Source organism: Tupaia chinensis, unplaced genomic scaffold (genome assembly GCF_000334495.1).
Source record: "Tupaia chinensis unplaced genomic scaffold, TupChi_1.0 Scaffold000646_1, whole genome shotgun sequence".
Taxonomy (NCBI): domain Eukaryota; kingdom Metazoa; phylum Chordata; class Mammalia; order Scandentia; family Tupaiidae; genus Tupaia; species Tupaia belangeri.
This window is the reverse complement of record NW_006160167.1, coordinates 1,167,151-1,190,501: the sequence shown is the minus strand read 5'-3', so window position 1 is coordinate 1,190,501 and position 23,351 is coordinate 1,167,151. Positions and strand designations below refer to the sequence as shown.

The following is a 23,351-nucleotide window of genomic DNA, read 5'->3' as shown; positions in this document are numbered from 1 at the left end:
AGAAGGCAAACAAGCTCAAGTGATTTTTTTCTCTTGAAAATATGGGAAAGTCTGGGGACCAGCAGGTGGTGTGGTGATTAAGGCGTTGGACATTCCCATATGGCCAATCATGGTTCAAGTCCTGGACCTGGGGGCTTGCTTTCTCACTTTCTCTCTCTCTCTCTCTCTCTCTCTCTCTCTCTCTCTCTCTCTCTCTCTCTCTCTCTCTCTCTCTCTCTCTCTCTCTCTCTCTCTCTCTCTCTCTCTCTCTCTGTGTGTGTGTGTGTGTGTGTGTGTGTGTCTGGTCAAAATAAAATAAGTAAATGAATAAATAAAAACAATTTTCAAAAATACATGGAAAAGTCACTTAAGATGAAGTGTATTCAAAAGACTGTGTCCTTTTCTTTTTCTATTTCTTCAGTGGTAATTAATCAGCACATTTTTCTCATATCACAAAAATTCTGAAGATATACCATGTCTCACAATGACAGATTTGAGGTTATATGTCTCCTCCTTTGTTTCCTTCTGTTTATAACACTTCTAACACATTTGTGTTACTTTCCAGAGTGCTTTGAAATGCCCTTTTGGAAACAAGAGGCAAGAATATAGTAGGACTGAAAAGCTGGCTATTAGTCTTCTAATCTAGAGACCAACCAACTTCCTGCCTTACCTGAGTTGCAGAGTTTTTGTTTGTTTTGCCAGAGGGCATCACTAGAGACAGACAGAGAGAAGCAGGTAGAGAGAGACAGAGAGACGAGAATGAAAAACACCCCCATAGGGCACGGTCACACCACAATCCCGTCTTCTCTCTCTCTCCCTCCTGTCAGGATTTGGGCGTGCACACTCACAGTTAGCATGTTTCTCAAGCCACTGCATTTGTACTCAAATGGTGAGGTCAGCCACGTGGGATCCAGCCATCTGAACCACTAGGCCATGGGCTGGTCCAGAGTTGCAGAGATCTTATGAATGTTGCTAATTACTGCTTTCTACCATAAAATGTCTCTATCCAGTGTCCAGTGCTATAGAAAAGATATAGGAAGGAACAAGAGTAAATGGAAAGATACACACAGAACTTCTATCAAACCTACCACAGACAAATGTATTTACTCATTTGTCTTGTCTCAATAACAGCTATTTAAGGATCTGCGGATGGTGTAATGGTTACGTCACTGGACTCCCACGTAGTCAACTGAGATTTGAGTCCTAGACCCGGTGGCTTAAAATTCATATCAGGTGCGTGTATGTGTGTGCTCCAAATCCCAAGAGGAGAATGGAGAAGAAGGGGTTGCAGCATGGCCATCCCCCTGGGAGGAGATTTCTCACTTTCTCTCTGTCTCTGTCTCTCCAGGGGGTGCACTATACCCTATAGCAAAAATCTCTCTAAAAAATTAAAAACAATAGTTATTTATAGCTGAAAAATAATTTAATAATATTTTATTTTTAAAGTTTGTAATACTGAATATAGCACACCCTGAACATGAGATCCAAATGTATTACTAGTTTTATTAAGAATCTATATTTAATTGGGTTTTATCAGAATTTGATTTCATAAACTTTGGACCTGATTATGTCTACACAATATACACACAGATTTAACTAATATCAAATAATAGTCTTATTTAAGACTATCTTTTGAGTGTCTTAAAGGATCCACACTAATAACAAAAGCATTTACCAAGTATTTACTACAGCTCAGATATCTGGCTAGGTGCTGAATATGCAGAATAATGAATGAAATCCAGTGCCCTCCCAGAAGGATCCATTTGGAAGTGGCATGGAGAAGACAATGATTATAAGACAGCTTGGTGAATACAGTAACTGAGGTATATACTGCAAATAAAATCTATGACTACCTGTACATTAATTCAAACTCATCTCTCATTACTCACCTCCCAAATTTTGTGCTCAAATAAAAATTTTCTGTAATTTCTCTAATCTTGTTCTATACCAGTATACATACTGATCCTTCAACTTGGGAATTTAGCCTTCTCCACACGCTTTGTATGCTTTATAAAATCTAATTGATTGATTGATTGATTGAGATTTTTGCTATAGGGCACATGTGCTAGCTAGAGACACAAAGAGAGAGAGAGAGAGAAAGTGAGAAATCAACCACCGCCCCCGCCAGGTAGGATGGTAATGCTTCAATCCCTTCTCTTCCATTCTCTTCTCAGATTTTGGGCATGCATTCACATGCGCCCAACACTGAGTTTCAAGCTGCCAGGGTTAGGACTCAAACCATCATCAACCATATAAGAGTCCAGCGCTTTGACCACTACACAACTTTCTGGCTCTTCTGGTTTATTTTTTTAAAACCAACATGGATTTCGCTTCTATGAAGCCTTTACTGCCTCCCTCCTCCCAAGACAACCTGTCATACTATAATGCAATCATGTTTTATGTGTTTCCTTTTTTTTTTTTCCTCTTTTTTTGGAGAGTTTTTGTTTTGTTTTGTTTGTTTGTTTTTGGCTATAGGGCACATGCGCTCACCAGAAAGAGAGACTGAGAGACAGAAAGCGAGAAATCACCCCCCGGGGGGATGGCCACGCCGCAATCCTTTCTCCTCCATTCTCCTCTCAGGATCTTGGGCACGCACACACATGCGCCCAGTGTGTGTTTAAGCCATCGGGTCTGGGACTTGAACTGCAGTTGGCTATGTGAGAGTCCAGTGACATAGCCATTATGCTAACTGCTGGTCCCTGTTTTCTCTTCTTGATTGGGATATTTGAGGGCAAAGACTGGTAACTTATTCATCTGTGAATCTCTAGCACCTAAAACTGTTCTTGGCAGAGAGTAGGTGCCACTGAATTATATAAAATTCACAGAACAGACTCACTTATGCATTGGACTTTTTTTTGGAAAGAGAGGATTGTAGAAATTCTCCTGAGAGATTATAATTCTCTTATTTTTAAAGAGATTTTTGCTATAGGGCACATATGTTCACCAGAGAGACAGAGAAATAGAAAGCAAAAAATCACCCCCCCCCCACCAGGGGTTATGGCCACATTGCAATCCCTTCACCTCCATTCTCTTCTCAGGATCCTGCGCATGCATGCACACACACCTGGCATGAGTTTCAAGCTACTGGGTACAGGACTCAAATATCGGTTGGCCGTGTGGGAGTCCAGTGACATAACTGCTATGCTATCTGCTAGCCCTGAGAACATAATTCTTAAGTTGAATCTTAAAAGATAAGTTATAGTCAGTCAGACAATAAAGGAGAGTTAATGAGAAAAATGGTCCAAACAGAAACAACAGAGGCCAATGCATGAAGACCTAAGGTGGCTTTATAACTTTTTAGATAGTCTAAAATCCAAGGAGATAATACTGTCTAAAGGAAATAGGTAAAATAAAAATAAAATGCTTGCTATAAAGGAGGCAGGGACCAGAGCATGGATATAATCTTTTCTTTTTTAAGAAATTTGAATTTTGGGGACCAATAGATGGTATAATGGTTGTATTACTAGACTCCTATGTAGTTGACCGCAGTTTTGAGTCCTTGGGCCCGGCGGCTTAGAACTCACACGAGGCATGCATGCGTCATGCCCAAAATCCCAAGAAGAGAATGGAGAAAGGATTCCAGCATGGCCAACCTCGCTTGGGGGGAGGGGAGTGATTTCTCACTTTCTGTGTCTCTGTCTCTCCAGTGAGTGCATGCGCCCTATAGCAAAAATATCTATAAAAGAAAGAAAGAAATTCGAATTTTTACCTAAAGACATAAGGGGGAATCTCTGAAGGATTTTAACTGAAGGGCAACATCATTATATATGTATTTTAGAAATAACCTCTTAACTGGATTTCCCAGTATTCTCTTTGCTTTCCAACAGTATATTCTTACCACAGCAAACACATAAATCCATTTGCGCATTATTTTTCTGCTCAAACCTTCCAGAGACTTTGTGTCTATACAGAATAAAAGCCAAAGTCCTTATAATTGACTATAAATGGGGTTTTTGGAAGTTTTTCAATCCTGAGGAATGCAGATAATAGTTCAGCACCTATTAGTAGAAAGTCCCTGTAAACACCTAAACTCTCAAAACACTCTAAAAGCAACAGTGGACTAGATGTAGACTCCAGTCTTAAGTTTTTAAAGTGCTAAAAGAAAATAACTGCCAACCTGTAGTTCTATACCCAGCAAAAGTACCTTCTTACATGAAAATAAAATAAAAATATCATAAATCAACAGACAAAAACAGAGAATTCTTCATTCAGGAGACCCGTGCTAAATGAAATATTGAAGGGAAGCTCTCTCTAGACAAAAAAGGGAGGATAGACTAGGAAATAATGGAACTCATAACTATGTAGGTAAATATCAAATATTTACTTTAAAATTTAATAATGGTAATAATAATAATAATAAGTCAGAGGAAATAGTAAAAAAAATAATAACAGAGAAGTCAGAGAGATAGGTAAATCAAGTCAGAGCAACACTGCAGAAGCCAAAGGAAGAGTTAGCTTAAAGACAGGGACAGTAATAAATAGTGCTGAGAATATACATACAAATAACACTCTGTGTGTGTGTGTGTGTGTGTGTGTGTGTAGAGAGAGAGAGACAGAGAGAGAGAGAGAGAGAGAGAGAGGAGAGATCAAGCAAAGTAAAGTTAAAGCAACACAGGAATTAAAGATGCTAGTTAAAGTGCAATTGAAATGGTCTTCTATGAGGCCCATGACATGTAGAAAAGCAAAGGAGGTCAAAATCAGGGTAGCAGAAAAATAAAATGCTTGGAGGAGTATCAAAGAACTAGAGGTTAATATGAGGTTAGAAGGGCAGGTAAAGTACTTAAAAGGGTCTACCAAAACTTAGGCATTTAGTCAATGTTTGCTGGGCGGATGAAAAGAGATTAATGATTTAAGGCAAAATTGTGATCTGAATGGGGACTTTCAGAGTTCAAGAATTTAAAGCTTAAGTAGTTCCCAATGATGATGAGTTCCAATATATGGCCATTCTCATAGCTACCTGAGGAAGAATGGAGAGAAATGCCTTCTGGTTGGCTAAGTTAAGAAACACTGTAGCCATGTACATTATAAGGATTATTAGAATGGATGTTAAAAAGCTTCAAAATGATAAGACAAAAAAGGTAGAGAGAAATTTTAAAAAGTGGGGGCAAATTTTAAAGAGCTATATATATTGAAATTTTCTAGGAAGATAAAGAGTACCTAAAAAGTTCTCTAGATGATATTAATGAGATGTAGGAGAAGAGAAATTAGTAGATAGGGCAGAGTTCAAAATTTAAGTAGTTACACAATGAGAGTCTCAAACAGCAGCAAAGAAACTTTTTCTTCCTGAGTGCTGTGAAATATAGAAGGAACATATTTAAGAGCCCACCCATGTGTTCTATTCAATTAGGCAATCTGCACTTTCCATAACCATGAAAACTGGAAACTTTTTTCCCCAAAAATGTAGGTACATAGTCTGCTGGGTAGACTAGTCCAAATGAACCATACTCTCACAAATAATTATGTTGCATTTAAAATAAATTTGTGGTCCAGTCAGGTAGCACAGAGAATAATCTGATCTGCAGTGCAAGATGACCAATAGCAGCTTCAGATTTCTGGTCAACCGGAAACATGTCAGGGTGTACTTGCCCAAAATCCTGAACAGCTAGAGGACTGAAGAAGGGGGTCATGGTTTAACTGAAGAAGGGGGTCACTCCCTCTTTTCTATGAAAGAAATAAAATAAACCTTAAAACTAAAATTACACTCACACTCACACATACACACACATAAACATACAGCAGATTTTTCTAACCTTGGGAGTTATTTAGGAGAACAATTTGCAAATCTACTAATCTAATGGAAGACGAAACAACCCAGATTATATCGGATTAAAATCTATTCTTAAACATTTTCTAAATTGGAGGGTTTTTTTTAAAAAAAGAATTATTTATTTAATGTTATGTATTGTTATGATTATTTTAATTCACCAGAGAAAGACAGAGAGAGAAAGAAGAAAGTGAGAAAGCAAGCCACAATGTCCATGACTCAAACTGTGGTTGGCCATGTAAGAGTCCAGCACCTCAACCGCCATGCCACCTACTGACCCCTTAAGTTGGAGTTTTTTTTTAAATGCACAACTTGATTAAAATAATTTCATATTTAGGTAAATTTAGAAACTGAAAATTTAAATGATCAACCTAACAGTGTTCAAAGCATTTTTAGAATTTGTTTCAGTAACTCTAAATTCACCTGAAAGGAAATTCAACAATCCAGATCACTTAGTTAAAAATCAGCAGTCAGAGGCCAGCAGGTGGCATGGTGGTTAAGGTGTTGGGTTCCCACATGGTTGACTATGGTTCAAGTCCTGGACCTGGAGACTTGAGAATCATGCTGGGTGTGTGTGTGTGTGCATGCCCAAAATCCTAAGAGGAGAACTGGGGAGAAGGGATTGCGGCATGGTCATCCTCTTGGAGAGTGATTTCTCACTTTCCTTCTCTCTGTCTCTCTCCAGTGAGCACACACACCCTATGGCAAAAACCTAAATGATTGATTGCATCTGCATGTAGGTATTTATTTATTTGCTTGGAGGAGTCCGACCTTTGCTCATCCACTTTTTTTTTTTTTTTTTGGCTTCTTTACAGCTAGTTTATCAGAGCATTGTTCATTATCACCTAAGTAATTTCTCTTTGTTCCAGTACCAACTCCCACTGTGATAATTAGCACAATCCTTAAGACTAATATAATATCCCCACTTCCCTGATTCTTTATGAATCTTATAAGATCACAGAACTGGAAGCATTAGGAAGTGGTTTGAGGACCAGCTGGTGGTGTGATGATTATGGCAGCTGAATCCCACGTGGCCGACTGTACAGTTTAAGTCCCAGACCTGGCCACTAGAGAAATGCACTGGGAGCATGTGCATGCATACCCTAAATCCTGAAGGCAGAGGTGGAGGAGAAGGGATTGCGGTGTGACCATCTCCCGTGGGGAGTGCTTTCTCACCTTCCTTCTCATTCTCTCTCTCTCTCTTTCTGATGAATGAATGTACCCTCCAGCAAATTTTTTTAAAAAGAAAGAAAAGGGTCTGAGAAGTCATCTATCACATGGCATTCCAAGCTTACACCATACTCATTTACTATATTCCATGATGTTCAGTCTTTGTCCTTGCCCACCTCCTCAGGGTGGTAGGGACAAGCTAGTTAAGGGGGATGAGACAATTTAATTCAGTTGTCAATACTTTATTAGCCACACAGGAAGTTTATAGTACATTCAACTGAATTCTAGCATTAAAATCTGAATATATCTCTCTAGCAATCCAAAGACAATCTATAAGTGGGTAACCAATCTGACTATGTATTTAACAAAACAAAAGATAGAACTGTAGATATAAGACAAAATTAAAAGCATAAGCAATGCCTTTAAACGTTAAAATCTCTATAAAGGTGATCAAAATAAATTTAAGTTAATGTTGGGGACCAGCAGGTGGCGTGGTGGTTAAAGCGCTGGACACTCCCACATGGCCAACCAGGGTTCGAGTCCTGACTCTGGTAGCTTGCTTTCTCACTTCCTCTCTCTCTCACTCTCATCCTCTGTTTCTCTCTGGTCAAATTAAAAAAAAAAAAAAGAATAAATAAATAAAATAAGATAAATAATTATAAGAAAAAAAGAAGCTTTAAAAAAAATTTAAGTTGATGTAAATTGACTTTAAGATGAAATATAAAAATTGTACTCTATGGGACCAGCAGTTAGTGTTATGGTTATGTTGCTGGACTCCCAGGTAGTCGACCATGGTTCTAGTCCCAGACCTGGGAGCTTAAACTCATGCCGGGCGTGTGTGTGTGTGTGTGTGTGTGTGTCCAAGATCCTGGGAGGAGAATGGAGGAGAAGGGATTTCGGCGTGGCCATCCCCCCTGGGGGGGGGTGATTTCTCACTTTCTGTCTCTATGTCTCTTTCTGTCTGTCTGGCAAGTGCATGCGCCCTATAGCAGAAAAACCTCTCCAAAAAAAAAAAAAATTGTACTCTATGACACCTAAATAATATAGCCTTAGCTATGGGTTGGAAACATTGTTGAAATATACTGGGTCATTTACTTTTTTATTGGCCACTCAGCTCTTCCTTTCTAGCTCTGAAGTAAATACCACTGCAGCTCATGTTGGGAAAGAACATGCTCCCTTCTCAGTCCAGTCAGCTACTCTGACTCGCATTCACGCAGAGATGCACTCACACACAGCTGTGGCCGACACGATTCCAATTTAAACATTAACCTACGATGCTTTAACAGCCCAGCAGGAAAGCTTCTGAGAAGGGATACAAGCACGGCCTGTCTGTGATCAGACTGCCTGGCACTGTGCACAACACAGCTCTCAACTCCATCTCTCCTGGAGACATTCAAAGGTTATGTAATCAGGAAATGCACTGCGGGCGGCTTGCCCTGCTCCTCTCTACACCTGTGCTTGTGACTCACTTTCTTGGCATCTGTATCAGATGCGGGGTGTGAGGGGGGGACAGCAATGCCTCCCCCTAAAAAAAAAAATCTTGTAGAATTCTCGGAGTTCATTTTCTTGTTTAACTAAACTCACAAGATGGTCTGATAGCTAAGAGTTGGGCAAGAGAAAAAGCTGTAGGATGGACACCATGGAGGCGGGAGAGCTGGACTGGGGAGCAGAACAAAGACGGGAAGCCAGTGCAATGGGCCACGCTGATGCAACACTGAGGCTGAGGCCATGTGGGAAGGTCCTGGACTCACGTCTTGAGGTCTCCCTGTACACAGTGGGTGTGCGTGCACACACGTGCTGTGATCCTGGCTGGCTGACGTTGGGGAGTAGTATCATAGCATAAAGGTCCTTTTTTTTTTTTTTTTTTTTTTTGCTATAGGGTACATGCACTCACTGGAGAGACAGAAAGCAAGAAATCATGCCACAATCCCTTCTCCTCCATTTTCCTCTCAGGATCTTGGGCATGCAGGCAGACGCACCTGGTGTGAGTTTTAAGTCGCCAAGTCCAGGACCCAAACCACGGTCAACTATGTGGGAGTCCAGCAATGTAACCATTACTCCATCTGCCTGTCCCCAACATGAGAGAGGCTGCCTCGCTCTCTCTCTTTCTCTTTGTCTCCCTCTCTCATGGAAGAAATGAATAAATAAACTCATGAGGAAGGAAGAAGGAGAGGGAGAGAGAGAAAAAAGAAACGAAATGGGAGAAATAAAGACCCAAAATGGGGAGGACATAACATTTTGATTATCATTTTGCTTTCTAAAGGACATTAAAGTGAAAAGCAATATTTACATTATTTGAATACACATTAGTTCGCTATTATTCTGGGGGGAAAATGAATAAAAATGTTTCTATGTTTGCCTTCTGAAGGAAATCTTAGCTGCTTCATTAATTAGAGACAAGATCCTGTACAGAACAGCTGTTTTGTACTATATAGGAGACAGCTCAAGTGAATTAAAATATGACATTTCCACTGCAATTTATATTTTTCTGACTCTGATATCTTTTATGCAAGACTTCAGCATTACCATTTAATAGTTTTCAAAAATCATTTTCAAAGTGTATGTTCATTTTAGAGCATATTCTTGGATAGAAGTGCATGCTATTTTCCTTCAAATATATCACAACGCATTTTTCCTACATTAATCTTTTCTTACTGCATCATAAAACCTACATAAATATACCTGAGAAATGAAAATTATGAGCTTACTGAATTTATTCTTGTTTTTAACAGTGTTAAGAACAAAAAATTAATAAAATAATTTCCACAATTGTCTGCGCTATTTGGATTTCTTTTTAAATCAAAGATTAAATGATGACAGCCACGGCGTTAGAGTCCAATTATCATGCAGTAGAAGCTCCCAGCAAAGGATGCTCTCTGTGCCAAAGGTGAGCACAGCCTTTAGGAAGGCATCTTCCCATAAGTAGAGGCCATTTGATGAGCTGCAGCTTGACACTCATCTGTGTTCCAATGAAAACAAGAACAATTTCTGTGTAGCCTTAAAAGGCAAAGTGGAGAATAACACCAAATGTTGTAACACATGTGTTGATTTGTTATGTTACATTCGGCTGTTAGTTATGTTAATGGAATGGTTTCATGTATTCATTTTGATATATTTATTTTAATGGTCATGTGTATGCATCTTCCTATGACTGCCTGGTAACCCTGATTGCATGATGTTCTGCTGTCACCACCAGGCCAGGACTGGAAGTAAGAAAGAGAAATGTAAAACTTTGGAGCTGTGTTACTGGAAATGAAACCCCCAGTACACAAAAGATAAGATGTGTCCAAACCTATCTGCTGTGAGACCTTCACACGAGCTAATTATAGCACATGCAGCAGAGCATATTACCAGGTTAACTAAACTTGGGAACGTTTAAAAGTAGATTTTCAACTAAACTTATTAAAGTGCTCCAAAGATTAGGAGAAAACAATCTTACTCCAGCATCTGGTATCACCCATTTGAGTAATGGGTTTATTTTTCTTAGATCCATTACTCAACTACATTGGGAAAAGAGAATTCTAATGATCTAACTAGGAAGGCAGCAGAAGGTATTTTAATGTGTATCTTTCATAGTCTTCTAGGAATTCTCCAAAATGCTTACCAAGAGAGTATAAGAAATATAAAGCTGTCTGCTCTATGGGCAGGTGGCATTAGGGTTCCACTTAGTGGACTGACAGGGTGGTGTCAACAAAGACCTAATCAGTCTCCTGCGAAGAAGAAATACTCCACTAGACCTGTGACACTAATTCATATGCTTTAAAGAGAAAAGAAGAAAAAATCTTTTAGCTACTCATATATACAAAGCTTTTTTCATAAGTTCCTTCTTAAGTTCACAGTAAGTAAACCCTGAGGGAGCTGGGATTCTGGAACAAAGGTGACACACCTTCTTTGGTAGTTATAGCAAAGGGTGCGTTAAGCAGTCTCAAAGGGATGGGAAAAAATACCGGTGGTGGAGGGTTAGAATCTCCAGCTTTAATGTTAGAGAAATTTAACTGGAAAAAAACACAGTGATCCTGTTCACACCATGGTCTCTCCTCCTCCATTACAAACACTGGTATGCAGAGCCGGCTCATACCAGCTCACAAGAACTGATTCGAAAATTTTCAGGGACTTTTTAGGCTGGTTGGTAAACTCCGTCTTTATCAAATTAAATTTCATAAACTTACAATTAAAGATATGTTATTAAAAATAGACAATGAGCACTCGAAATTCACTGCTTACTAATGCTACTTTACTATATCCATGCTTTTGAGGTTATTTACCTCTATATCTGTGTGGTGGAAATTCTATGGGATGATGTGTTATCACACATCTCTTCCCAGCTCTGCAGTCAGAGAAATAATTCATGGTGATGGTATTTACATCAGAATGCTACAAATCAGTGTTGCTTTTTCCCCCAGAGAGCTGGTTGTTAAATACTTATCATCATACAACTGATTAAAACACAAATATATGGGCCAGATCCTATAACCTGGTAGTTGAAGGAGCTGGATACCACATGGTTGACTGCAGTTCAAATCCTGGTCTCAGTGGCTTAAAAAAACACTCTTGGCATATTGTGTACATGCCCAAAGTCCCAACAAGATGGAGAAATGGAGGAGACGGGATTGTGGTGTGACCATTTCCCATGGGATTTGCTTTCTCCCTTTCCCTCTCCCTCTGCTTAATTGACACACATGCCCTCTGCAATTTTTTTAAAAAGGCATATAATGCTTCTCTTTTTCTATAATGATCACTAAAGAGAGAGAAATAAAGCAGGAAAAAGGTGAACAACACCAGCTAATTCAAATATTTACTAAAGGCAAAGGCACACATCAGAGTATACCAATTCACACCAGAACACACCAATTTATAACAGTTTGCTTACATATTCTGTTTAACTGATCTCTATTTTTAAAAATATAGATAAAGACTTAATCACAAGATGAGGGCGAATAAGCTTTCCTTTAAGATTGTTTGTTTACATTCTGAATACTCTATTTAGAAAAGGGTAAGGCTAAGCTTCAAATGTTCATTTTAACATCAATCTACTAAATGAATCAGAAGAGGTAAGAGTTTAATAGGGAAAAATTTATTAACTTGTTCTCATGAGAAAGTATAAGGAGCAGCTGTGAAGAAGAAACATTAAAGTGTTATAAAAATAAAACTAGTACTAATGGATCTTGATTCCGTGTCTGGACCCCAAAGAGACCAAAATCACTTCACTCATGATCTTAAACACAACAGAACAGATGTCCACTAAAGTCCAACAATGACAAAAACACATTGCTGGACTTGAAGGCAAATAGCAAGGAGCACGGAATCTTCTCAACTGGGCCCAATAACCATATCTATCCTTGGAATTTATATAAAACAATGAGATGAAACTGTGCTCCAAAATGCTAAAGGCAAGAAAGAGTCCCCAGAGGTGTCTATAAAAGGAATATAAATGTTCTGATATGAGATACTTTCAGAAATCACAAAATATTTACTTCGAGCAAAAAGTCTGTTTTCATAACTATTCACAGCTCTAGTGGGCATAGAACATTATTATTTGAGTTCACATGAGGCAGAAAAAGAAAATAATGAGCAAATTCAAGCAATCCAACCTCTTTTTTTTCTGCAAAAGGAGGAAAAAATGATGATTTTTAATGACCTCTCATATCCCACTAGGAGCTCAAAAACATTACTGAGGAGCTATGCCGAGAAGGAATAAATTACAGATGGAGCTTTCCACAAGTGGATTTTCATGTGAAGGACTTTGGGTTTTTCAATTAGGAATCTTAAAGATGGGACCGAGAGATTGCAACATACTGATACTGAGAGGCAAATTACTACAGAGATCAACGCGAGATGGAGTTACACAAAAAAAGATAATCTGATGACAGTCTGAGAATTACTGGCAACTGCTGAGATCCTAAAAAGTCAAAGCAAAAGAAAACCTATGAAAATGCCAATAGGGTAAAAGATTAAAACAAACTTGAATCATTTCAGACAGAATGAAAAATCAGAAGGGGAAAACAGAACATGGTAAGTAAAGCCAAAAACAAACCATAAACTCAAGGGACAAAATAGACTACGTTTTTAAGACTGACTTGGGCCATTGCTAAAGACACTTTAACAAAATTGATGAAGCACTTGGTGGAATAAAATAAACAAGCACACAGAAAAAGAATTATTACTAAACAGATTAAGGCAACCTAAGGGACAGAGAGCTTTAATTATATCAATGTTTGGATTCATTTTTTAAAAACCTTTAACTAACGAAAGTATGATACATATTTTAAAAAATTATTTAACTTCTAATAATAAAGGACTTCTTGGGAACTAGTGAACAAAGACTAATTCAATGAGAAAAGCATAATTATATGAACATTTTTGGCCTAAAAAAAGAATACTTGTTTCACAAGGATGCTATTTAATGCTAACAAAGCATGCCCATCTGATACATGAAACCAGACCATCAAGTGATTATGTTGCAATGAGAAAATCAATTAAGTTCGATGTGCTGGTAACTAGCACATCACTTTGGAAGGCAAGCTCACATGTAGCAGGTTGCGTGGAGTCCAAATAAGGGAAGTTAACTATGATCTTTATGAATATTCTCTCCATCAACATCTGTGGGGCTGAGTAGATGCCCACAGGAGTGGGCAGCTCCGGGTAGCACTTCAAAAGCACGGTCAAGGTCCACCGCTGCAATACTTCTCTTTCTCGGAGAACATGGCTAACGGATGCCTCTTCTTGACTACTATTGTCTACATCCCCTTTAAGACAAAGGCAGTACCTGGTCAGCCAGCTAGCTAGACCTGCTCAGCTTGGCCTTGGTTCCGTTCGGCTCAGCCCTGGTAGATAGCTCTAAGCTGCTCTGAAGTGCTGCATATTGATTTCATGGTTTGAGTTTCAAAAAGCAAGCTTACTTTTAAGTTATCTGGGTGAAGTAGGAGGGAGAGCAGTTTGTTCCAATGCAGTTTATTGAGAGCTTTTCATTAAGAGCAAACTTGGACTTTCCATACAGTATGTCTGGAAAGACAGATTTTTTTTTTTTGAGAATTTTTTTTTTTTTAGACGTTTTTGCTATAGGGTGCGTGCACTCGTCAGACAGACAGGGAGAGACAGAGAGACAGAAAGTGAGAAATCACCCCCCAGGGGGATGGCCACGCCGCAATCCCTTCTCCTCCATTCTCCTCTCGGGATCTCGGGCATGCACACACGCACACACCTGCCACGAGTTTCAAGCTGCTGGGCCAAGGACTCAAACCGCAATCAACTAAGGGGGAGTTCAGCGACGTAACCATGACGCCATCATCTGCTGGCCCCGGGAAAGCCAGAATTTTGACAATTGTTGAAGCTGGGTTATGGTAAACGGTGGCTCAATATTTTCACACACACACAAAAATGAAACAAAAACACCTGGCTGGCAGTCATAACCAAATAATTAATGATTATCTCTAATTAGGTTTGTAATATTTTTCTAAGACAACTACCAGGCCAGTGACCTAATTTATTCATCCAATAACTATCAGAGCACCTTTACATGTGCCCTAGTCCTGAACATACAATGAAAACAAAGAAAATCATCCTTCTGTACTTACAGTCTAGTGGGGAGAACTACTAAGGATGAAATTTGACATATAATGTTCATAAAGACTGTGGAGAAAATGGAGTCAGGATGATTTAGTCTGGCTCCCTCACACTCTGTCTCATCATATTCGAAGGCCACAGGATAAACAACTGACGTTACTGGCTGTGCTGCACTCCTGCCCTTGTTATATAATTAGGACTTTGCTGTTTTACACCACTGCATGTAATGCGTACATGCATATGCGACAGATTGTCTTTCACAAGGAGCCACTATTGTCTGCAGCCCCTTTAAGGCAAAGGGAGTACCTGGTCAGCCAGCTAGCTAGACCTGCTCAGCTTGGCCTTGGTTCAGTCCAGCTCAGCCCTGGTGGCCTTGGCTCAGCTTGGTCTTGGCTTGGCTCAGTTCAGCTCCACACCACGAGCTCCAAGAGGGAGGAAGCGCTCTGCAAGCATTCTCTGTGAGTGTACAAAGGCAGTACCTGGTCAGCCAGCTAGCTAGACCTGCTCAGCTTGGCCTTGGTTCCGTTCGGCTCAGCCCTGGTAGATAGCTCTAAGCTGCTCTGAAGTGCTGCATATTGATTTCATGGTTTGAGTTTCAAAAAGCAAGCTTACTTTTAAGTTATCTGGGTGAAGTAGGAGGGAGAGCAGTTTGTTCCAATGCAGTTTATTGAGAGCTTTTCATTAAGAGCAAACTTGGACTTTCCATACAGTATGTCTGGAAAGACAGATTTTTTTTTTTTGAGAATTTTTTTTTTTTTAGACGTTTTTGCTATAGGGTGCGTGCACTCGTCAGACAGAAAGGGAGAGACAGGGAGACAGAAAGTGAGAAATCACCCCCCAGGGGGATGGCCACGCCGCAATCCCTTCTCCTCCATTCTCCTCTCGGGATCTCGGGCATGCACACACGCACACACCTGCCACGAGTTTCAAGCTGCTGGGCCAAGGACTCAAACCGCAATCAACTAAGGGGGAGTTCAGCGACGTAACCATGACGCCATCATCTGCTGGCCCCAGGAAAGCCAGAATTTTGACAATTGTTGAAGCTGGGTTATGGTAAACGGTGGCTCAATATTTTCACACACACACAAAAATGAAACAAAAACACCTGGCTGGCAGTCATAACCAAATAATTAATGATTATCTCTAATTAGGTTTGTAATATTTTTCTAAGACAACTACCAGGCCAGTGACCTAATTTATTCATCCAATAACTATCAGAGCACCTTTACATGTGCCCTAGTCCTGAACATACAATGAAAACAAAGAAAATCATCCTTCTGTACTTACAGTCTAGTGGGGAGAACTACTAAGGATGAAATTTGACATATAATGTTCATAAAGACTGTGGAGAAAATGGAGTCAGGATGATTTAGTCTGGCTCCCTCACACTCTGTCTCATCATATTCGAAGGCCACAGGATAAACAACTGACGTTACTGGCTGTGCTGCACTCCTGCCCTTGTTATATAATTAGGACTTTGCTGTTTTACACCACTGCATGTAATGCGTACATGCATATGCGACAGATTGTCTTTCACAAGGAGCCACTATTGTCTGCAGCCCCTTTAAGGCAAAGGGAGTACCTGGTCAGCCAGCTAGCTAGACCTGCTCAGCTTGGCCTTGGTTCAGTCCAGCTCAGCCCTGGTGGCCTTGGCTCAGCTTGGTCTTGGCTTGGCTCAGTTCAGCTCCACACCACGAGCTCCAAGAGGGAGGAAGCGCTCTGCAAGCATTCTCTGTGAGTGTTATTAGCTCCAAGAGGAAGAAAGCACTGTGTAAGTGCTGTTGTAGGCTCTGCAAGCTCCCCCTGAACTCAGCCAATAAACACCGTGACACCAGTGCCTCACGTCTTTTTTTTATTATTTTAATTTTATTCATCATTATTATCTCTTTAATTTGACCAGAGAAAGACAGAGAAAGAGAAGGTGAGAAAGCAAGTTACCAGGTCTGGGACCCAAACTGTGGTTGGCCATATGGGAGCCAGCGCCCTTGCTACAAGGCCACCTGCTGGCCTGCCTCGCATCTTTTCCAACTCCCTGAATCTCAATTCAACTCACCCTTTGAGGAAGAAAGAACCTTAAAAAACAAATATATATTGGGAACCAGCAGTTAGCATAATGGCTATGTCACTGGACTCCCACGTAGTCGACTGCAGTTCGCGTTCCGGACCCGGTGGCTTAAAACCCACGCCGGACGTGTGTGCGTGCGTGCCCAAGATCCCGAGAGGAGAATGGAGGAGAAGGGATTGCGGTGTGACCATCCCCACTGGGGGTGATTTCTCGCTTTCTGTCTCTATGTCTCTCTCTGTCTGTCTGGCAAGCGCACGCCCTATAGCGAAAACCTATACCCCCCCCCAAAAAAAAGAATGCCATTCTTTCGCCCATTTCTCGGGAGAATCCTAGAAAGATGGAGATAGAAAAGACCAGAAGAGATCAAGTAACCCTTTCCTAAAATTTGCATTGTCCAGATGATACCTTCCAATTAAGTCCAAGCTACCTTTAGGTAACCAAAACCTTGGATGTTACCAAGAATTCCTTTGGGGGAAAAAATTACAACACAATAGGGGCAGTGTTGGAGATTTTTCTCTGATAATCAGCATAGTTGTTTCTTTGCTCACTGTCATGTATTAACCTTAATTGTTCACCTCCTCTCTTACGTGGCATTTACAGGACTTCGATACTTCTGGGTGGCCCTGACATTTTCAGTGCTCATTACAGTGCTCTGAGCTAAGTGCTCCTTCTCTGAGCTGATGGGGTATTTCCAGGTGCACTAACAGTGCTCATTATTTCTTTATTCAGCAGTAGCATAAAGAATCAAGCTGTGTTTCTAAAAGATGAACGGGCAGGGGTGAGGGGAGAGGCTGGAGGTGAAGAGTGGAAAATCGCGTCCTCTCTTCACAGCTTTACAGTAAATTTCAGTGTCTTCATGGTTGTTTCTTGAATGCTGGGAAATTACCATTCAGACTTGTTACAGTAATGTATTACAGTTGTGTTAGCAGACAGATGGTGCCCCCAGTAGCAGTCAGACTGGATTCCTGATTTTTTTGGAGAGATTTTTACTATAGGGCTCATGTGCTCACTGAAGAGACAGAGATAGAAAGAATGAAATCACTCTCCAGGCTGGATTCTTGAACAGTAGGAATTACTGAGCGCTGAGCACAAAATCAGCAGGGACCATATCCCATTTTATAGTTTTTGCTGGTGAGTCGGGTTCAGGAAGGCAGACACAGCAGCAGCTTCCTGGCTACAGTTACCCATCCATTTTTCCTTTTCTTTTTCCTGATGTTTATACCAGCTATCTACATTCATTAAGATTTTGAATAGTATAGGATTTATGAGCCCCAAAGGATCTCCAAAGGCCCTTCTTCTTCTTTTTCTTAAAGAAGGAAAGAGGCACTCTTTTGGTTGTTACTTTTTACTGGGTCTTTCTATCATCATCTTTTCCCCCAGCCTCCCAGTTAGGTAGGATTACAGTCGTGCGGCCCCAGTTTCATGCAGCAGTGCCCTACTGCTTGAGACCCTGCAGCTGGGCCCCTAAAGGTCCTCTCTTTAATCCTCTTGTTTCCAGAAAGGTCAACACTTGAACTTCTCTAATCCATAATTATTATTATACCTGACAATTATTTACTGTTCACCACCTCTTAGGTCCTGTAGTAATAACTTTGCATAAATAATTTAATTTTTGACAAATTAAGAGGTAGAGGGATCAGTAATTGGCATAATGGCTATGTCGCTGTACTCCCATGTAGTCAACTACAGTTCGAGTTCTGGATCCAGTGGCTTAAACTCATGCCAGGCGTGCGTGCATGCATGCCCAAGATCCTTAGAGAGGAATGGAGGAGAAGGGATTGCGGCGTGGCTCTCTCCCCTGGGGGGTGATTTCTCGCTTTCTGTCTCTCTGTCTTTCTGGTGAGCACACATACCCTATAGCAAAAAACTCTCAAAAAAATATATATTAAGAGGTAGATACTGGTGTTATCCCCATTTTACAGATTAGGAAACTGAAACTTAGAAAAGTTGAAAAGGCTATTTATTTAGCATTGGTGAACTTTTCGTTAGAACCAAATATTTTGACTCCAGATCCTATATCCTTAGCTTTTAGGCTGTTCCTTTCTTGTTATTACTTGCCTATAGAAAAAAAAGAGTATCTGTTTATCATAACATATATTCTTTCACTTTAATATCTTTTTAAATTTAACTTTCTTTTTTTAATTCATTTAATTTTATTAATCATTATTAATATTTTTTAAATTTGACCAGATAGAGAGATAGAGAGACAGAGAAAGAGAGAGAAAGTGAGACAGCAAGTCACTAGGTTGGGACTTGAACCATGGTCGGCTGTGTGGGGTCCAGCACCTTAACCACCTTAACCACCATGCCACCTGCCAGCCCCTCGCTTTAATATCTTAACATATATTTGGTTTTTTTTTTTTTGAAAGGTTTTTCACTATAGGGTGCGTGCGCTCGCCAGACAGACAGAGAGAGACATAGAGACAGAAAGTGAGAAATCACCCCCCAGGGGGAGAGCCTTCTTCCCCATTCTCCTCTCGGGATCTTGGGCACGCACGCACATGCACCCAGCGTGAGTTCTAAGCCACTGGATCTAGGACGCGAACTGCGGTCGACTACGTGGGAATCCAGCAACAGCCATTACGCTAACTGATGGTTCCCCATCATCCCACATTTCAGCACACTCCTTAACTTTGGGCCCTGGATTGCCCTTGACCATGCATTTAAAAGGATATCTGTGGGCCGACAGGTGGAGTAGTGGTTAAGGGCGCTGGACTCACACACAACCAACCACGGTTCAAGTGCAGGACCTGGTGGCTTGCTTTCTCACTTTCTCTCTCTCTCTCTCTCTCTCTCTCTCTTGCTCTGTCCCTCTCTGGCCAAATGTAATAAAATAAATTAGTAAACATATAAAGGTACAGAAAATAATTCTTTTAAAAAAGGATATTTGCTCTATTTTATCCAGTATTTCTAGGGATAGAAAGAGGAAAGGTTGTCAAGTAATTGAGGCTGCCAAAATAACAGAAAAGGAAGTCTCTGCAAGAAGCAGTCACATGTTTTCTTTTTTTTTTTCTTTTTTTTTTGAGAGGTTTTTTGCTATAGGGTGCGTGCGCTCACCAGACAGAGAGAGACAGAGAGATAGAAAGCGAGAAATCACCCCCTAGGGGAGATGGCCATGCCGCAATCCCTTCTCCTCCATTCTCCTCTCGGGATCTTGGGCACACATGCACACGCGCCCGGCGTGAGTTTAAGCCACTGGGTCTGGGACTCAAACTGCGGTCAACTACGTGGGAGTCCAGCGACATAGCCTTATGCTAACTGCTGGTCCCAGTCACATGTTTTCTTATTTAATACCCATAGGAGGGACCAGAAAAGCAAGCTTCTTCATACCTAGCAAACCTAGGAGACAAAAAGAAAAAGCTTGTTTGTTTTGGCCTGTATTGGATGTAAAAGGGGAAAAAAATACTCCTGAGAATTCATTATCATGAGTTTACCATCATGTGGGTTTGGTTTTCAAGTTTACACTTGGTTAATTTCTCATCTCTCCAAGATGAGAATAACATTTAACAATGTGCCTAGCAGAAATATCACATAAAAAGGGGAAAAAACCCACTAAAGAACTTGTAATTCAAAATTACAAAACACACAAAGAAAGAATCTGCTATGTCAGCAAAACTAATAAATAGCAGAATTAGTTCTCCCAAGAACTACAGATCATAGAATTACTGAATACTGTGGTAGCCAAGCTCTAGGGTGGCCCCATGAACACAGTATTTTCTGGTATTCATGTGCCTTTATAATCCTGTCCCCCAAGTGCAGGTGCAACATGAGGCTTACTTTTAACCAACAGACAACAGCAATAGTGATGATATGCATGTGAACACACATACATGATTGTGTCTGTCACAACGGCTATACCTATCTTACTAAGAAACTTCCCCTGCCTCTGCACTCCCTAGTTTAGAGAAGCAAACTGCCATGTTATAAGTTGTCATATGGAGAGGCCACAGGCCACAGAGCTGAGGGTGGCCTCCAGCTGGAAACTAGCAAAAACTGAAGCCCACACTCCGGCAATTTGCCAGAACTGAATGTTGCTAACGATAATGGGAACACCAGATCAGATCCTTCCCCAGCTGAGCCCTAGATGAGCGATTCACCTTGATTACAGCCTGGCAAGAACCCTGCAAAGCTATGCAAAACATCCTGATCCACATAAACTGTGAGATAGTAGACAGGCGATGTTTTAAGCCACAAACTTTGTAGTAGTACTGTTACACAGGAATGTCTGTGGTAGTACTATAATGTAGTACCACAGACTATTAGCACAGCTGTAGACTATATGTTTTAAATTATTAAAGACATAGAAGAAGAGCCAGCTCCCAGGTGCAGTGAAAAGTCACTACTGAAGGGAAGCCAGATCCTACATGGCAATTGTGGTTCAAATCCCCAACCTGGTCAGGCTGAAATTTACCACGTATTTGTGCAAGTGCCCAAGAACTGAAAGTCTTGAGAACTGGAGGAAGGAGATCACAGTATGCACAGACCCTATGGAGGGTGCTCCTTTCTCTCACTCCCATGCACACGCCCACACACTCTAGTATGAATAAAGAAAAGAAAATAGCAAGATATAGAAGACAAAACGTCGGGGGGGGGGAGACAGGAAAACACCAAGAAGTTTTTTGTTTTAAGAGAGATTTTGCTGTAGGGCGTGTGAGCTCGCCAGAAGGACAGAGACAGAGAGACAGAAAGCAAGAAGTCACTCCCCAGGGCAGATGGCCACAATACAATCCCTTTTCTTACTTTCTCCTTGGGATTTTGAGCACGCGCACACATGCACCCAGCATGAGTTTTAAGCCACTGGGTCGGGACTCCAACCGTGTTCAACTATGTGGTAGTCCAGTGACATACCATTAGCCATCTGCTGGTCTCATCACCAGGAAGATTTTTTAAACACAAGTACAATATTTAATAATAAAAAACATAATTTCAGGATTGATCCCATAGCCTACTGGTTAAGAGAGTTGGATACCACATGGCTGGCCATGATTCAAATTCCAGTCCTGGGGGTTTGAAAAACATGCTGGAAGCAAGTGTGTGTGTGCCAAAATTCTGACAGGATAAAGAAATGGAGGAAAAGGGACTGATCATGTCAATTGGGGGTGCTTTTTCCCTCTCTCACTGTCTCTCTCTAATGAGCACATGCACCTTCTGGCAATTAAAAAAAAAGATATTAAAAAAAAGAGAAGCATAATGGTTACATTGCTGGACTCCCATGCAGTTGACCACAGTGTGAGTCTGGGACCCCATGCGTGGCTCAAACTCATGGCAGAGGCATGTACATATGTGCCCAAAATCCTAAAAGGAACCGGAGGAAAAAAGGGGATGGCAGCATGGTCATCCTCTCTGGGAGGTGATTTCTCACTTTCTGTCTCTCTGTCTTTCTCTGTATCTCCAGTGAGCACAAATGCCCTAAAGCAAAAATCTCTCAAAAACAAACAAAAAAGCAGTTATAGGAGCCAACTGGTGTGGTGGTTAAGGGCATGGGACTCCCACATGCCGACCACAGACTAAGTTCTGAACCTGGCAGCTTGCTTTCTCATTACCCCCACCACTGTATGTCTCTCTTTGGTCAAATTAAAATAATAATAATAATAAATAAAGTTAAATAAAAAATTTAAAATCCATAATTTATTTTATTATTTATTTTATTTTTAATTCTTTTAAAAATAATATTTATTTAATTGCATTTGTTATTATTTTCATTTGACCAGATACAGAGAGAGAGAAGGGGAAAACGAAAAAGCAAGCCACCTGGTCCAGGACTCAAACCACAGCTGGCCATGTGGGAATCCAGCACCTTAACCACCAGGCTACCTGCTGGCCTCAAAAATGCATAATTAAAAAAAAAAAAGCAGTTCCTAAAATGATTTAACTCAACAGATGTATTATACAGTAAAATGAAATCTAGTGAAGAAATAACATGAATTAGAAAACAGATCAAAAGAAATTAATACAGGGGCCAGCAGGTGGTGTGTTGGTTAAAGCACTGGATCCCACACGGTTGACCACAGTTCTTGTCCCAGACCTGTGGCTTGCTTTCTCACTCTCCCTTTCTCTCTCTTTCTGTCTGTCTGGTCAAATTAAAAAATAATAACAAATGAAATTAAATAAATAAGTATTTATTAAAAAAGGAAATTAATATATTTCAATTCATAACATTACAACATAGATATTAAAAAAATGGAAAAAAACTTGGGGTCAGCAGGTGGCATGGTGGTTAAGGTGCCAGACGCCCACATGGCTGACTTTGCAATTTGAGTCCCAGACTTAGGGGCTTGAAAATCATGCTAAATATTTGTACATGCCCAAAGTCCCAATACAAAAATGGAGGATAAAGAGTTGTGATGTGGCTATTTCTTAACCTGGGTGAGGAGGAATGATTTTTTTATTTTCCTTCTTTCTGTTTCTCTGTCTTTCTCCAGTAAGCTCATGCACCCTATGGAAAAAAACTAGAAGGAAAAGAAAGAGATGAAAAAACTTTAGAGGGGGACTAGGAGAGATATAGGATATATTGAAAAGTAACAATATTGGTCACACAGGGAATCCAGAATGATTATTACACAGAAAATGAAGAAGTACAAACACTGATAGAAATAATGGCTATCCTCTTCCAGGCTATAATCAAAGTGTCGGCCAGGATGTTCTCTTACCTGGAGCTTAGCTGGGGAAGGATCTGCTTTGGTGTCACATAATTGTTAGCAACATTTAGTTCCTGGCAAATTGCCAGAATACGGGCCTTTTTTGGGGGGGCGGGGGGGTGGTTCCAGCTAGAGGCCACCTTCCACTCGGTCCCTTTTCTCTCTCTCTGCC

The 23,351-nt window shown here is 40.5% G+C and overlaps 1 protein-coding gene across 4 annotated transcripts in view; it reads right to left on the bottom strand.

The window, feature by feature from the left end:
• Positions 1–23,351, bottom strand: part of RGS22 (regulator of G protein signaling 22) — a 142,480-nt gene that overhangs the window by 42,400 nt on the left and 76,729 nt on the right. The gene's annotated exons all lie outside the window — the stretch shown is intronic.